At 39.0% G+C, this 17005-nt stretch overlaps 1 protein-coding gene across 4 annotated transcripts in view; it reads left to right on the forward strand.

Moving 5' to 3' along the window:
- The window catches only part of CNTNAP2 (contactin associated protein 2), a 909905-nt gene that overhangs the window by 651136 nt on the left and 241764 nt on the right, over window positions 1-17005 (forward strand). The gene's annotated exons all lie outside the window — the stretch shown is intronic.

Raw genomic sequence — 17005 nt, forward strand, 5'->3', positions numbered from 1 at the left:
AAACATGTTTTGGTGAAGAGGGTAGCTATGGAAGTTTAATGGCATTGGAAAAATTGTTGGAATTTTATCCCAGTTTTTCACTTGTCCGTCTTCATATGCTACAGTTGCCAAAAGCATTGTCTGAATAAGTGTTGGAATTTCCCACTAATGTATCTGTAACAGTTTCTTAAACCTAAGGTATATGGGAGTGATCCAATGCCTTACACAACATAGAAGTACTGGCATGGTCAGTAATGTGGTTGTGTGAGAAATGCTATACGCTATTAACTGTGAGTAAATTAACTGTAAGTTCCTCATTTTAGTCTGTAGGTTTACTGATAGAGATCTTTCAATAACGTATGCGCCTGCTTAAAAAATCTTACCTGTAACTGATAGAGACAAAAATACTAGTTGTTGCAGAATCAGTAAGATAGCATAGAAGGAAGGAAGGAATTTTTAGAAACTCTTTTAATTTGTACCTAGTTCTGTATCTATGCTCTAATTATGTATGATAGCATTTGATGTTAAATTATTCTCTAATAGTACTTAATGAAGATTGCCTTATATGTGGAAATGTATAACGCATTTTTGTGATTGTGAAATGAGTTCATTTTGATAGAAACGTTAAATTCATTTCAGATTAAAATAATGGCTGGATGCTTACAGTGTTGTACTTCACTTTATAATGCTTCCCCTCATGAGTTTATTTTGGTATGTTTTCTAATGGTGGTACAGATTAAGATTCATTTGGCATGAATGTGCATGTTATCACTATTTCCAAAGTATTTTGTTAGTTAATAGATACTGTAATGTTTGTTACTCCTCTGCTTCCTCCCTTCTGTTTCTGAACTAGTAGAAATATTAGTGCTTGTTTGTTGCTATTATATTCCTTAATTTATCATAGTGAAAAGATTCTGCAAAGTAAAAAATATTTTTTCTTTCTTGACCTTTAATGTATGGGGGATTCTGAATTTTGTTTATAACTAGAAATAACGTGATTAGATTCTGCTGATAGATATAAGCTCACTGTTTGCACATGCTTCAGAAGTGTATTATATGCATATATATATGGGTAAGACCTTTGAAATTGAATGTAATTAGGGACTTGAGCTAGATATAATGTACATAAAGTTTACATAGAGTACAGTGTTAGATTCTGCTTGTATGAATGTGTAGGACTATTCAGGACTAAATTGTACGTGTTAGCTATATTTATATTGCAGTAAAATAAATATATATTGTAATTGCATATGTTTGCTTCTGCTTCCAGAGGGGATTTTTCAATTCTAGATATTTGCACTTTTAACCTTGTCAGAAAAGTTTCAGGTGTAATTTGCAGATGTTTCTTTCACCATGGTTTTACCTTTTTGCATGGAAAGAAAAAATATCTTATAAAATCTTCCTAAGCTAGCTTCTTTGACTGGAAACTGAGTTTCTGGACATATTTTTCAAAGTGTTTCTTTTCCATGTTTTTTTTTTTTCTTTTTAACCTGTGAGTGGGAAAAAGATACAATAAAATATTATAATTTTAACCTAGATAGTAACAAGGAATCACACTACATTGTTTGCGTAACACTTGTAATTGCACACATTGCGCAGCAGTGGTTTGTGTGTTAGTGGAGGAGGACAATTCGTTTTCTTTCTTACCTGTGCACTCTTGGCTGCTGTCTATGATGTCTAGGATAAGGGGAAAAAAAAAAAATCACATCTTTCTCTGCTTCGTCTCTCTTTCTTTATATTTGTTTTTTTTTCCCTTGTTTTTTGTTTCTTTTTTTCTTTTTTCTTTTTTCCTTTTTCCTTTTTCTTTTTTCTTTCTTTTTTTTTCTTTTTCTTTTTTTTTTTTTTTTTCTGGAGTGTAACCTTATTTTGCTGCAGGTGATATGGCACCATGTTCATGTCTGAGCACAGTTCCAAGTACTTATGTAGCTTCTTCCACCACAGATCTTTCTATATAAATCATTCCAGTATCATACTCACAGAAATAATTGAAAATAAAAAGAAATGTCATATTCCTCAGAAAGTGGAAAGTCCTGATTGCGTTGAAGCCAGTGATAAAACCTCTACAAACTTCATGGGATCAGGACACCATTTGTGGCCTTGATCAAAAATTCTTTTTTAGTTCAGAACTTTATATCTTTCATACATCTCAATAGCCAATTAGAATAGAATTGTCTTTTTCTTTTAAATTTCTTCAAGGAGAACTGAGAAAACTGAGGAGACAGTAGAGCAGCTCAATATTGTCACCTTTTGCCTTCTGGGAAATACATCACTTCACAAGCTGATTCCTTCTCAGGAAGAAACTGCTCAGTTAACATAATTCAAACACAGTCAAGATTTAAGCAGTTTATTTATGTATTAGTGACAAGTAATTAACTAGCCATCAGTGAACTATATCTTTTTCTGCCATAGTTATGCATTTTCTGACAAGGTTGTTGAAGTATATACAATTGTACTAAAATAAGTTTTGCTGTTAATTATAGCTTTAAAAGTTTTGGGTTTTTTGTCTGTTTTTCATACAGTGGAAACAGCATCAAAAGGCTGCATTTGAGGAAAGCCTTCACATGAATTAATATGCATGTTTTCAGAGAATTATAGAATCATAGAATGGCCTGGGTTGAAAAGGATCACAATGAGCATCTAGTTTCAACCCCCCTGCTATGTGCAGGGTCACCAACCACTAGACCAAGCTGTCCAGAGCCACATCCAGCCTGGCCTTGAATGCCTCCAGGGATGGGGTATCCACAACCTCCTTGGGCAACCTGTTCCAGTGAGTCACCATCTTCTGAGTGAAAGTCTTCCTCCTAATATCTAACCGAAATCTCCCCTGTCTCAGTTTAAAACCATTTCCCCTCGTCCTATCACTATCAACCCTCGTAAACAGCCGTTCCCCTTCCTGTTTATATGCTCTCTTCAAGTACTGGAAGGCCACAATGAGGTCTCCCTGGAGCCTTCTCTTCTCCAAGCTAAACATGCCCAGTTCTCTCAATTTTTCTCCATAGGAGAGGTGCTCCAGCCCTCTGATCATCTTAGTGGCCCTCCTCTGGACCTGCTCCAAGAGCTCCATGTCCTTCCTGTACTGGGGGCCCCAGGCCGAGAGGCAGTACTCCAGATGGGGCCTCACAAGAGCTGAGTAGAGGGGAACAATCACCTTCCTCTCACTGCTGGCCGCCCCTTTTTTAATGCAGCCCAGAACACAGTTGGTCTTCTAGGCTGCAAGCGCACACTGCTGACTCATGTCCAGCTTCTCATCTAGCAGAACCCCCAACTCCTTCTCCACAGGGCTGCTCTCAAGGAGATCATCCCCCAGTTTATATAAATACCTGGAATTGCCCTGACCCAAATGCAGCCCCCTGCACTTGGCCTTGTTGAACCTCATTAGGTTTTCATGGACCCATTTCTCCAGCCTGTCCAGGTCCCTCTGGATGGCTTCCCTTCCTTCAAATGTATTGACTGCACCATTCAGCTTGTGTCATCTGCAGACTTGCTGAGGGTGCACTCAATACCATCGTCTACGTCATTGATGAAGATGCTGAAAAGCACTGGTCCCAAGACAGATGCCTGAGGGACACCACTTGTGATCGGCCTCCACCCTGAACCTCCACAGAACCATTAATCACAGCATGTTGGCTACAGGCACAGAGGTCAAAGAATTCTCATTATCAGGTGCTTTGAGAGCAATGTGTGGAAAGCAGTCTGTATAAACTAAAAATTTGATTCTTCTATTGTTCATTCTTCTATTCTATTTGATTTGGAGTCTCCATTTGTCCAGATTTATTTATTTTTCTTAATCACGGACGTTCATATAAGCAAAATGACACATGCTACAGAAAAAAATCATTGCCAGCTGTAGGGATTGGGAGTGATTTTACAAGCCATTGCCTTTCCATTTAGGCTGAGGGAAGTCACTAACAAAACATTCCATGTAGATTTAATCACACGAGACTTCTGAATACTTACTTGAAAGTGGGAATCCCATAAAACCACAAGATAATTTGGGTTGGGAGGAACTGCAAGGAGTCATGAAGTGAAATTTTCTGCTCAAAGCAGGATGAACAGAAATTTTCTAGCAGTGGGTAAAGACAACTGGAAAATTCAATTTTCCTTCCTTAACTTTTTGTTTGGTTCGTTTGTTATGGCTTGATTTGGATCTTGCAGACTGTTATACATTATGTTCATTAAAAAAAAGATTATCAGAAGAAAACAAAATCAGTAAAGACAGCTTGATAGCTTTCTTAAGAAAGCACAAAAGCAGACACATCTGCTGAAAATACGCTATGTTATCACAGTAAATAACAAAATTATAGTCATATTGTAAAATTCTGTGGAAGCCATTTTCACAGAAGAGACTTACAATGGATGCAGTTGTCTCACATTCTTTATGTCAGCTAAGTTAGTATTGAGGATATCTGCATTTAGTTACTGACTGATACAGGTTTTCTCTAGAAATAACACCTTTTTCCCGTTCATTCAATATCCAACTCAAGTTTCTTATTCTCTACATCATCTATTTAGATAATAAGTATTTTATAATTGAAATTGCTTTTTGAATATGCAGCTATTAGTATGATAAAGTCTTGACACGAAGGAGGTCATAGTCCCTCACTACTCTGCCCCATCTTGAGTACTGTGTCCAGGTCTGGGCCTCACAACTTAGAAAAGATATGGAGCATTTGGACTGAGACCAGAGAAGGGCCACAGGGACAATTCAAGGGCTGGAACATGTATCCTAGGAAGACAGGCTGAGGAAGTTTGGCTTGTTCAGTCTGGAGAAGAGAAGGCTCAGAGGAGATCTCATTACTACTTTCCAATATTTAAAGAAAAATATAAATGGGAGAGAAACAAACTTTTTATATGGGTATATAATGATAGGACAAGGGAGAATGGTTTCAAACTAAAAGACGAGAGATTCAGATAAAATGTCAGGAGGAAGTATTTCATGGAGAGGGTGCGGAGGTGTTGGAATAGGCTGCCCAGAGAAGTTGTGGATGCTCTGTCCCTGGACGTGTTCAAAACCAGGCTAGATGGTTTTGTCCTGGGGCAACCTGATCTAGTGACCAATCTAGCAGCTAGCAACCCTGCCCACAGCAGTGGAGTTGGAACTAGATAATCTTTGAGGTCACTTTCAATCCAAGCCGGTCTACAATTCAATTATTCTAATATAATATCACTGTAAATATATGAATAAAGTGATCAAAGAATCATAGTACCATAGAGTCATTAAGGTTGGAAAAGACCTCTAAGATCATCTACACCAACCATAAACCTGTCACCACTATGACCGGTAAATCATGTCATTCAGTGAGACATCTACTCTTTTCATGAAAACCTTCAAGAGTAATGACTCTACCACCACCCTGGGCAGCCTGTTCCAATATCACACTACTCTTTCTGAAAAGAATTTCTTTCTAACATTGAACCTAAACCACCCCTGGCACAACTTAAAGCCATTATCTCTTATACTACTGCTAGTTGCCTTGGAGAAGAGTCCAATCCCCACCTCACTGCAATCCTCTTTCAGGTAACTATGGAGATCAGTACAGTCTCGCCTGAGCCTCCTCTTCTCCAGGCTAAAGAAAACAAGTTCCCTCAGCCACTCCTTATGAGACTTCTGCTCCAGACCCTTCACCAGCTTCGTTGTCCTTCTTCAAACCCTCTCCACGGCCTCAATGTTCTTATTGTAGTGAGGGGCCCGAAACTGAGCACAGTACTTGAAATGCACCCTCACCAGTGCTGAGTAAAGAGGGATGATCACCTTCCTAGTCCTGCTGATAACACTATTTCTGATACAACCCAGGATGCCATTGGTCTTCTTGGCCACCTGGGCACCCTGCTGTCTAATGTTCAATTGATTGTCAACCAATATCCCCAGATTCTTTTCCTCCTTGCAGCTTGCCAGACACTCTGCTCCAGGCCCACAGTGAAGCATGAGGTTGTTGTGACCAAAGTGCAGGCCTTGACACTTGATCTTGTTAAAGAACATACAACTGGACTCAGCCTATCAATCCAGCTTATTCAGAACCCTCTGTAGGCCTTCCAACCGTTAGGAAGAGCAACACTTTCTCCCAACTTGGTGTCCTCTGCAACATTACTGATGGTGCGCTCAATCCTCTTATCCAAATCATAAATAAAGGTATTGAACAGGGCAGACTCCAATACTGACCCATAAGGAACACCTCTAGTGACCAGCCAGCTAGATTTAATTCCATTCACCACCACTCTGGTGCCACCCACTCATCCTTATTTTATTACCCAGCAAAGAGTAGACCTGTCCAAGCCACGGGCAGCCAGCTTGTCAAGGAGATTACTCTGGGAGAGAAAGACTTTACTAAAGTCTAGATGGATTACATCTACAGCCTTTCTCTCATCCACTAAGAAAATCACCTGGTCACAGAAGGAGATCGAGTTCATCAAGCAGGACTTGCATTTCATGAACCCATGCTGACAAGGCCTGATCCCCTGACTGCCCCACACGCACTGCAGTCAAGACAATCTGTTCCATGACCATCTCAGATACTGAGGTCAGGCTGACAGGCCTGTAGTTCTGTGGATGGTCCTAAAAACGTTCCTTGTAGATGAGCATCACGTTAGTAAGCCTCCAGACATCTGGGACCTCCCCAGTTGACCAGGACTGCTGATTAATAATGAAAGTGGCTTGGCCATCACTTCTGGCAGCACCCTCAGTACCCTTGGGTGGATCCCATCCACCCCATGGACTTGTGACAGTCCAGTTGGAGTAGCAGGTTGCCAACCGTTCCCTTCTAATTTGTGGGTAGTTCTTCTTCCCATCCTTCTCTTCCAGCTCAGGGATTCGTGTACCCTGAGGATTACTGGTCCTATTATTAAAGACAGAAGTATAGTGTGCATTGAGAACATCAGCCTTTTCCTCATCTTCAGTGATAACCTTCCCTGCCTCATCCAATAAAGACAAGAGATTCTCCTTGGCCATCCTCTTGCTGGTAATATATTTGTAAAAGCTCCTTTTAGTACCTTTAACAATGGTGGTCAGATTTAGCTCTTGCTGGGCTTTCTATTTTTCCCTTTGCATTCTCTAGTAACAGCTTAGTACCCTTCCTAAGTTGTCTGACCCTTCTCCCATAGACTGTAAAGTCTTTTTTTCCTGGACTCTCAGCAAAAACTCCCTGTTCAGCCAGGTCAGTTTTCTTTCAAGCTGGCTCATCTCTAGGCACAGGGGGAAAGCCTGTACCTGTGCCTTCAAGATTTCATTCTTGAGCAATGTCCAGCCTTCTGAGACTCCTTTGTTCTTCCAGACTGACTCCCAAGGGACTCTCCCAGCCAACATTGTAAGTCTGCCCTCCAGAAGTCCAAGGTAGCAGTTTTGCTGACTCCATTCCTGACTTCACCAGGAACAGAAAAATCAATCATTTGATGGCTGCTATGCCCTTTACAGCTTCTGACCACCACATCTCCCACCAGTCCTTTTCTGTTTGTAAACAGGAGGTTTTATAGGGCACTTCCCTACCAGGCTCTCTTACCAGCTGTGTCAGGAAGTTATCTTCCACACATTCCTGTGTGCTCCTAGACTCCTAGACTGCTTCCTCTCCACTGTATTGTACTTCCAGCAGACATCTGTAAGTTGAAAGTCTCCCATGAGAACAAGGGCTAGTGATTGTGTGACTTCTTCCAGCTGCTTATAGGGTGGTTTGTCTGTCTCTTCATTCTAGTTAAACAGTCTATAACAGAATCCCACAAGGATATCATCCTCACTGGCCTTCCCCATGGTCTTCATCCCTAATGACTCAAAATTATCATTCCCTGTGTTGAGCTCTACATCAATACATTCCCTATCACAGAAAGGTACCCCACTGCCCTTTCTTCTTTGCCTATTTTTCTTGAAGAGCTCAGAGCCCTCCATTTTAGCACTCCAGTCATGAGAACGATCCCACCATGTTTTAATGATGGTAATTAAGTCGTAATTCTCCTGTCACACCACAGCTTCGAGCTTGTCCTGTTTGTTCCCCATGTGGAATGCATTAGTACATGTGCACTTCAGCTGGGCTATCAGTCTCACCTCTGATCCTGGAATGCCTGATTTTATTCTCCTTCCCCCTTCAAACCTAATTTAAAGCCCTGTCAGTGAGACTCACCAATTCCTGGGCTAGAAATTTTTCCCCCTTTGACCCAGGTGGGCCCAAACTGTTGCCAGCAGTCCTGGTGCCAAGTAAACTGTTCCATGATAAAAATAATAACCATAATAATAGCAGCATCTTGATGCACGGACTCAGATGTGAATGATCCAAATCATTTATTACAAGCTCTCACATCACGTATGTACATTCACAAGTTTCCTTTTTTAGTTTTCCAATCCACCCTTACAACTTTCCCGTCCACCTTTACATGTCAACAGAGTATTCTACAAACACTCCTTAACCATGCATGTGGGCACTTATCCAATCAGAGCCATGAGCCATTCCCTTAGTTTTTTCTCTTCTTCTAGAGGTGTGCTTGGGTCTCATGCTGTTTATCTTGTTCCACAGCTGCTGCTCTGAATAGTTTTTCTTGTACTCCCACAGTTCCCCTTTTTTTTTTGTATATTCACAAACTGTTACCATACTATAAAATAATAACACTAATTATATTAATAATGTAATCATTATAACTCAATCAAGGCCTTGATTGACAATACTCTAAACCCTGTGTTTATGCAAACATAGCATAATGACAAGAAATATTGTTAAACCCACTAGAAAGAAAAAAAACATTTGGCCTGCGGCCCAAGTTTCTGCAACCTGGAAAAGAACCCCTGAGGGTCCCATTCTATGTTCATCTGTAACTGGTTAGAAAAAGTCTTCGACTTTGGTACACTCTGATATACTGATTTTGAATGATCACTAAAATTTGTACAACAAATGCTTTTAGAGTACTCACAACCATGCCTTTGGGCTAATAGAAAATTAATGGTTGCGCAACTTTATGAAGTTGATTGTCAGATAGAATCAATATTAGTGGGCAAGCATGCTAGAGTTCACTATGGGTGCTACTTTCTTTAGCTGGCTAACAACCTAACTTGGTGAATGTTTCTAAAGCTTAGCAGTACCGTTTCAAGATACATTTGGATCTGAGAGACAGGATGTCACAGGAGCAGAGAGGCAAGAAAACTATGCCTTCAGAGCAGCACAGAGGGTTATGAGTTTTAGTCAACATACATACACTCACACACACATATACACACACACATAGGCATCCATTTTAAACAATCCCATAGCAGGAAGCAGAAACTCCCTAAGCTAGTGCATTATTACTTATTGTCCCTTGAGAAAAGGCAAACTGCCAAAAAAAGAGAGAGAAGGAACATGCTAGTGGTGGATGCGATAGGCAGTGCCAGCAGGGTGTCCCCTGCTTCAAAGTGCATTTTTCCTCTCTCACCCATCACAGATTTTCTCCTGCTTTTATTCTTCTCAGGGTCTGAATGTTTTTTTTTTCCATTTGTACACCACATCTGTGTGGCCAGTGCATGATAGAGAGCCCAAGTGGAACACCTGCTTGCAAAACAGAATAAACTACCAAGGTTAGCTCTCTCTATGAAACAAAATATTTGCAGCCATAGCCACAAATATCAGTTCCCTTAAAACTGTCAGAACACTTTGTTTCATTCCAAGATCATTCTTCAGCGAGGGACCTTTAGGTCCCTGACATAGGTGCCAGTTGAAGGGATTAGTGAACTAAAAAATCTGCTGGGCGGTATCCCAGAATCGTATATCAGAATCATATGCCGAATCAAAGTAAGATAGTGTGCGTCTTTGTCTCAAGTGATGTATGACCATATTTTAAAAATCCTGATTAGTGGGATGAAAGAGAGTTAATCATCCTATAATACAGGGTCATCCCTTTGCCTAGGATTCCTTTCCAGGTTTTGTTTTCACAGATTAAGAAAAGGCTATTTGATAGGCTAATAGCATCATAACCGAGTGTTAGTAATACACTAAAAGAGCTATTCCCATAGTTTCCAGCATTGGTAACATCAAATCCTGTTTAATTCATGTTTGATCTACTACTAAAATAGAAGAAGCACACAACAACCTAGATAATGCCTAATAGTTCTAACTCTTGAGACTGCATTTGTAACACAGGAAAATCATCCACTGTGTCATACCATTACTAATGTTGTTATTTGGAATACAGCAAGTTACAATAAGGGACTTCTACATGTCAGCAGAGTATTCTGCAAACACTCCTTAACTGTGCATGCAGGAGCTTATGCAGTCAGAGCCATGAGCCATTCCCTTAGCTTTTTCTCTTCTTCTAGAGGTGTCCTTGGGTCTCATGCTGCTTATCTTGTTCCGCAGCTGTTGCTCTGAATAGTTTATGTTGTATTCCCATAAATAATAATAATAAATCCTCCAACGGCACCAGCCTCTTATCTATCTGTTGATCAGATGGGTTTTCCTGTTCCTCTCTGTATCTTTCCCTGCTACTGAAGTTATCAAGGAAAATACCACCTGAGCTCCTGCTTCATAACGTAACTGCCCCAGTGCCCTGAAGTCTCTCTTGACAGCCCTCAGGCTTCTCTCTGCAACCTCATTTCTACCTACCTGAAAGACCAGAAGTGGGTAATAATCAGAGGCCTGCATCAGACCAGAGAGCTTCCATGTGATGTCCCTGACCCAGGTGCCAGGGAGGCAGTAGACTACCCTGTGAGTAGGAACCAGTTGACATATCCAGCCCTCAGTACCACTCAGAAGGACTTTTCTAAGACAATTACCCTTCCTTTCTTCTTGACAGAGGCTGTCTTATGGCGTGGGGATGACTGCCTCATCCTAGACAGCTCTCTGTGTGGATTTTCTTCTGTTTCCTCACTTACCTGTCCCTTGAATCCCAGAGCCTAGTACCTGTTGTGCAAGGACACCTAGAAAGGTGAGATAAGCCAGGACCAGGGTCGCCTGTCATCCCAAGCAGGAACCTGTTTCCATTTCACCTTGTCTTCCAGGCCCCCTCTTCTTCCTGGCTGTGAGAGGGCAAAGGATCCACCACTACTTGCTGAGTGTGCCTCTCATTCCTTTGTTGCAGGGTTGTCAGGGAGTGGTTCCACAAACTGGTTTTCTTTTCACACTCCCTGATGCTTTTTGATCTTTTTATCTCCTCCTTTTGCTGTTCCACAAGACAGAGCAGATTGTCAATCTGTTCACATCACATGCATGTCTTCCCTGTACTTGTGCCAGGCTCAGGCATTCCCTGCAGCCAGAGACTTGGACGTTTGTATGGGTGCTTGGTCTGGATCACCACAGTGTTTCTGGCAATGTCTTTCAGACAGATGGAGACCATGGCCTGTCTACTTCCACTGAGAAGGTGAGGAGTGTTAGGTGAGCTGGTATCTTCGGTGGGGAGTTGGCCTGTGCCCCTTCCTGTTCACCCTGCCTGTGCAAACTGTTGTGCCCCACTCTACTAATGTGCCATGCCCTATTTGCATGTCCTGTTCACAGTGATCCTAGGTCACTGCACTCCCTACAAACAGCCTTTGTACGCACGGGTGTTCAACTGCCATCACTCCTGGTTCTCCCCATACCACATTGGAGCTGCCTTTTCTCAGGGGCCTCTCTCTTCTGTCTGAGAGGGGAAGTGCTGCGGCTTCCTCATTTTCCCTGTGCTTATTTTGGTGCAGTTTTGTTATGGTTTTGTCTCTCTGTGGAGGGTCACTTTGTGATAGCCTCTGCTCTGAAGTCAGTCTGGTTGAGGAAAAGGTGAAGCTATTGAATTTCAGTCTGAAGGATATTTTTCAAAATAAACCATAACCATTGTGAATAACAAACCAAAGTTGTGAACTAATTATTGATGTCCTGGCAAAATAGTATGTCTATAAATATTAATCCATGCATAACACATCATACTGACTACAGTCAATGTCATTTCATGTGGATATGATAAGCTGTATTTGTTTAGTGAATATGGAGTTCCAGTTCATTGCATTGCTTACTCTGTATTTGTATTCTACTGTCTACACAGCACAGAATTAAACAAAAACAGCATTTTGTAATCTACTTTATTTTGACTAAGTGCTTTTCTTGTTTAGTGTTTCTCTGTGTTTGTGGTATTGTAATATGCAATAGGTCAAAGTAAATGCAATTTAATGAGTTCAGAAGTTGTTAAAATTTCCAGAGTGTTACATGAGATATAAACACCTATCAGTCTGAAAGTAAGTTTCCAGAGCATATTGGCTTGGGAGTAGCAATCCATAACTAAGTCCTTTGACAGCTATCTATCACTGACAAACTGTCAATGTGACATTATCTAAACACTTGTAAGTGCAGTCATATCTAATCTGATGTAATACAGTAAACACATATGGATGTGGTGTTCATTGAATTGAACATAGGACAGACAAATGAAAACCATCAGTCAGTGCTATTTAGCATCTTCAAACAACTAGATTTGGTACAAAAAAAAAAGTGCCTAGTCTGGTTTTAAAGATGCATATTAACCTCCTGTTAACCAGATACATAAAAATAATTTCTCAGCTAGTTTCAGGATATATCTATTATCTGTCTTAATTTCTCAATCTACATAAGTATTTGAAATCTCTGAGTTTTCCTTGAGAAAATAGAGTACTGAAGGAAAGCTTTAGATGAATACGTATTCAAAGATCTTAATTTTATTTTGAACATTTTCATAAACATTTCATGAACTCACTCAAAAATTTTAGTATTTGAAAGGAAACAAAATGAAAAAAAATCAAAATAGTTCAAAATTTATAATGAAAGTTCTGGTATTATGAAGCAGTCACAGTTGAATTTCAGCGTTTGGATGGATCAGAATGGTAAAAAAAAAAAAAATTAGTGTTAGCCATACTTAATTTGGATTTCTCATTAAACATAAAGCAGAAAAGGCAAAACAGCCAGCCTAAACAATTTTCATAATATGCCAATGTTTTTGTTAAAGAATGTTTCTTTGTAATGGTGTCAGTTTTTGCAAGACAAATATAAATGATAACATGGAATTTGTGGATGAGCGTATAGAGACCATTAGGCTTTCCAAGATTTGTTGGTAATACCTGAATTAAACATTATTACATCCATAAAGACTAGCACAAAGCAAAAAGCTGAGTAAAAATGGAATTCTTTTGACTTGAGTCAAAAACATTTGTTACGAGCCCTGGATAGAGATTTTCATTTTCTGCATCATTCACCATGAGCCAAAGTGATTCCCCAAAACTCCTCCATTCATTACACTTGAAAACACAATACAACCAAGATAAAAAGAAAAAAAATATCATGTTGACTGTGAATGCCTATAAAAACAGATGATTTTCACTTAGAATTGCAAGTTGTGTTGACAGGCACACATATTTCCTCATAGTATTAGGTATAGAAGAATTTAATTTCTGTTTAAGAATTCAGTACCAAAATAAAAAGTGATTAAAATCTCCTATGCCTCTTAGGCTATTTCAAGTTGTAGCAAATCCAAACCAATTCGATATATCTACACTCAAAACATGATTAAACAAATCTATTCAATTTGCCCCCATCTCAGACCATTCAGTACCCTCTCACAAAACTGCAATCCTGTTTAGAGGTTATCTGTAGCCCCAGGTATAGTCTGCCACAGGATTAAAAAAAAAAAAAAAAAAACCTAGAAAAATCTTAAACATCTAACCACCAGTGTAGTCTACCTTCTTAAGGCTGAGGAAGGATCAGAGAAACATTTTAGAAGCAGGAAACCTGGGACTGCCCTTGGTCTGCTGTTTATGTCACCTGTGTTACACAATGGAAAGAACACTTGCTCACTTTTGCAAGCCAGTGTCTAATCAGACATATGTTACTTTGTGTTCTTCAGCACTTAAGAACAATTAAATCTTAGTTGAAATTTAGACTGTATGGCTTCCTTAAAAATTAATTACTGTATGATTATTACTGTATGATTCTAATTGCAGTTTTTGTAGTAACAGCATGTATTTTTAACTTGTTAAACTGCTGTAACTCACTAATAAAAACTGTACTAAAAACCTAAACCCATCTCCCCCAGAGTGGACTAAAAATTCCAGAATTTTGGTGTAATCACAGAATGATTATAAAAGGCAAGAAAATGCTAGTATTAATTAGATACTAAAAGCAAAATTAAAGCTGTCATGTCAGTATGAACTAAATATATCTTTTCTGTGATACTAGAAGAAACTCCAGGCCCTTAGCTTTAGGAAGGAGAAGAAGTAGAATTGAACACCCCTGGATTTTCAAGTTCTGTATCTAAGCAAGAAATATTGGAATAGATCTGGAATATTTCTCTTTTTAATAAAATCTCTTTCCCACAAAATTTTAAGGGTGGTTTTTTTTTGTTTTTGTTTTTTTTTTTGTTTGTTTGTTTTACTGTTTTTTTTTAATTCACTGATTAGAGATATCTCTTGATGATATGAGGATCAAAGTATCATCTTTTGCAATGATAACAACTCAAAGCATCTCTAAATTCCACTCATGCATGTGAACTGAACTTTCCATACCTTTTGATATTTTCCTATTACTGATACTCATGTAGTCTATCTGAATCTCTCCATCTAACAGATGGGTAGGTATGAATAGTTAATTACCAAAGACAATATGATGTTGTTCACATGTGTATGCAATCACCAGAGACAAGGAGAGTACTGTAACATATGTGAATAGCGTAGCACTATTAAACAATAAAGGGATCGTGGGAAGTCACCAATCTGTGGCTAATCTACTTACCAAATGCTAAACAAAGGTGAAACAGATATATGGGGAGGTAAGTTTGTGAGAGCATATAGAGACCATTAGGCTTTTCAAGATTTGTTGGTAATGCCTGAATTAAACATTAGTACATCCATAAAGACTAACACAAAGCAAAAAGCTGAGTGGAAATTGAATTCTTTTGACTTGGCGTCATCTGCATCGTTACTGATGGTGCACTCAATCCTCTTGTACAGATCATTAATATGGATATTAAACAGGCTGGCCCTAATACTGACCCATAAGGAACACCACTAATGACCAGTCATCAACTAGATTCAACTCCAGTCTCCACCACTCACTGGGTCCAGCTATCCAGACAAGTTTTCACCCAGAAGAAAATAAGCCTGCCTAAGACATAAGCTGCTGTTTTTTCTTGGAGAATACTGTGGGAGACCATGTCAAAGGCTTTACTAAAGTCTAGGTAAACAACATCCACAGGCTCTCCTTTATCCAGTGCAAGAACTAAAATAAAAATTATTATAACAAAGAACTAGTGCGTTTTATGCAATGTGAAAATACATGGAAGATCAGCTATTAGTATTAGCATAGCAAGGCTGAAGTAATTGCCTTATTCAATTAAAGGTTTCAGCTAAATCAGGAAGTGTTTGGCAGAAGACGAAATCTAAAAATTAGGCACAAGTGTGAAATAATAAGCCACATTCTAAATCTCAATATGGTATAGGCTTCCAGATCAAGAGGAACCAAAGAGCCCAAACATTCATTTCCAGGTTTCTTCACAGAGTATGATAAAAGTTTAAAAAAACAAATCTTGTGAGAGTTAATACAAGAATGTAAACTGAGAATCCAGATATAAATAAGTTCAATTAAGTTGCATAAATTTTAAAGGGTCATGATATTCTAACACCAAGAGTTAGATGTAACAGGATAATGGATACAATATATAAGTCATATATATAGTCATGATCCTGTTTTATCTCATAGCTGGACAATTCACTCAAAGTTATGCTGAGAGGTGATATTAAAGGCCTTGCTGAAATTCAGAAAAATTACATCCACTGCCTTCCATTCATCTATCAATTTTGTGACCTTATTGTAGGAGATCAAATTAATTAATTACAACTTTCTGCTTCTTATCATATCAGACATAATGTAGTAGGCAGCAGGTTCAGTGTACACAAAAAAGATGAATGTTCCTATCCAGCAGGACTTTATTCAATTTACTGTCAGAAGTTGTTGAGGATCACAACAGCTGTGATAGATTGAATACGTACTTATCACAAATTATAGGAGAAAAAACTATCAAGGGCAATTAAAGCCCTGTCTACATTAGCTGAAACCTCCATCTAACTCATTTATTTTCTCTAAGACAATTTGTTTAAAAAACAAGTGGTGGAGATTTCTGCAATGAATGGTATTCCAGGTACCGAAATGGTCCACAGTCATTGCAACCATTCTGCTGCTATGTTATAACACTCTGCCATATGAATTTACAAGCTTAATCAAAGATGCATTATTTCATAACATATTGCATGATGTGAACATACATTTTAGACTTAGAGTAAACATCTCTACAGATATGCCATGTGTCAGTTACTTTCTTAAAACTGTAATGGTTAGAAGTATCATGTGACATATCTTTTAATTTTAGAATGATCAAATAAATTTTTTTAGACTGCTCTGTTCTCTATTTTCACAGAATTGCTGTAGTTTATGACAATTAGAAGAAACACACAGTCACCAGCTTGCTTACAACAGGATTCCATAAGCAGTCAAAAGAATAAAGTTCATTTTAAGGGCATGACTTTACTTACGTAAAAAACACCAGACACTGGTTAAACATCTTTTGAGTTGCTGCCAAGTGTGTTAGGACTTGTTTCAAGTGCAATCTGAAATGGTCTAGATGATCACATTATAGTACCAAGAAATGTTCTTGAGAAATGCTTGAAGATACTAGTATGGATGAATTTTCACTGCCTCTCAGCAGTACAGATTTATCTTGCTGTTTCTCTTATGTATGTTAGCTCAAGTTTTTTGGACAGTTTGATGAGGTTCAACAATACTTCTCTATTTATATAGCTAAGAAATATCCCCATCTCATAGAGAAGACTACAAGTGAAAACCTGTAATTTAACATTTGTTAAATAATCTCATCTTGGAAAATGCTTTGTTACCAGACCCCCAGTGCCACATCTTTGATTAGTCATTCTCATAATTTGAGAATAATGAATCATGGAATAAAATCTTTCTATGGGAACTGTTGAATCATGGCCTGAACCTCTGATTCATCACCTGAGGCAAGCCTCAGTAGTCAGCCGTGGGAGCACAGGTAAAGGCAATTCACCTGTGTGACTGGAAGGGGTGGAGCCTGGCTC

This window comes from Gallus gallus, chromosome 2, assembly GCF_016699485.2.
Source record: "Gallus gallus isolate bGalGal1 chromosome 2, bGalGal1.mat.broiler.GRCg7b, whole genome shotgun sequence".
Taxonomy (NCBI): Eukaryota; Metazoa; Chordata; class Aves; order Galliformes; family Phasianidae; genus Gallus; species Gallus gallus.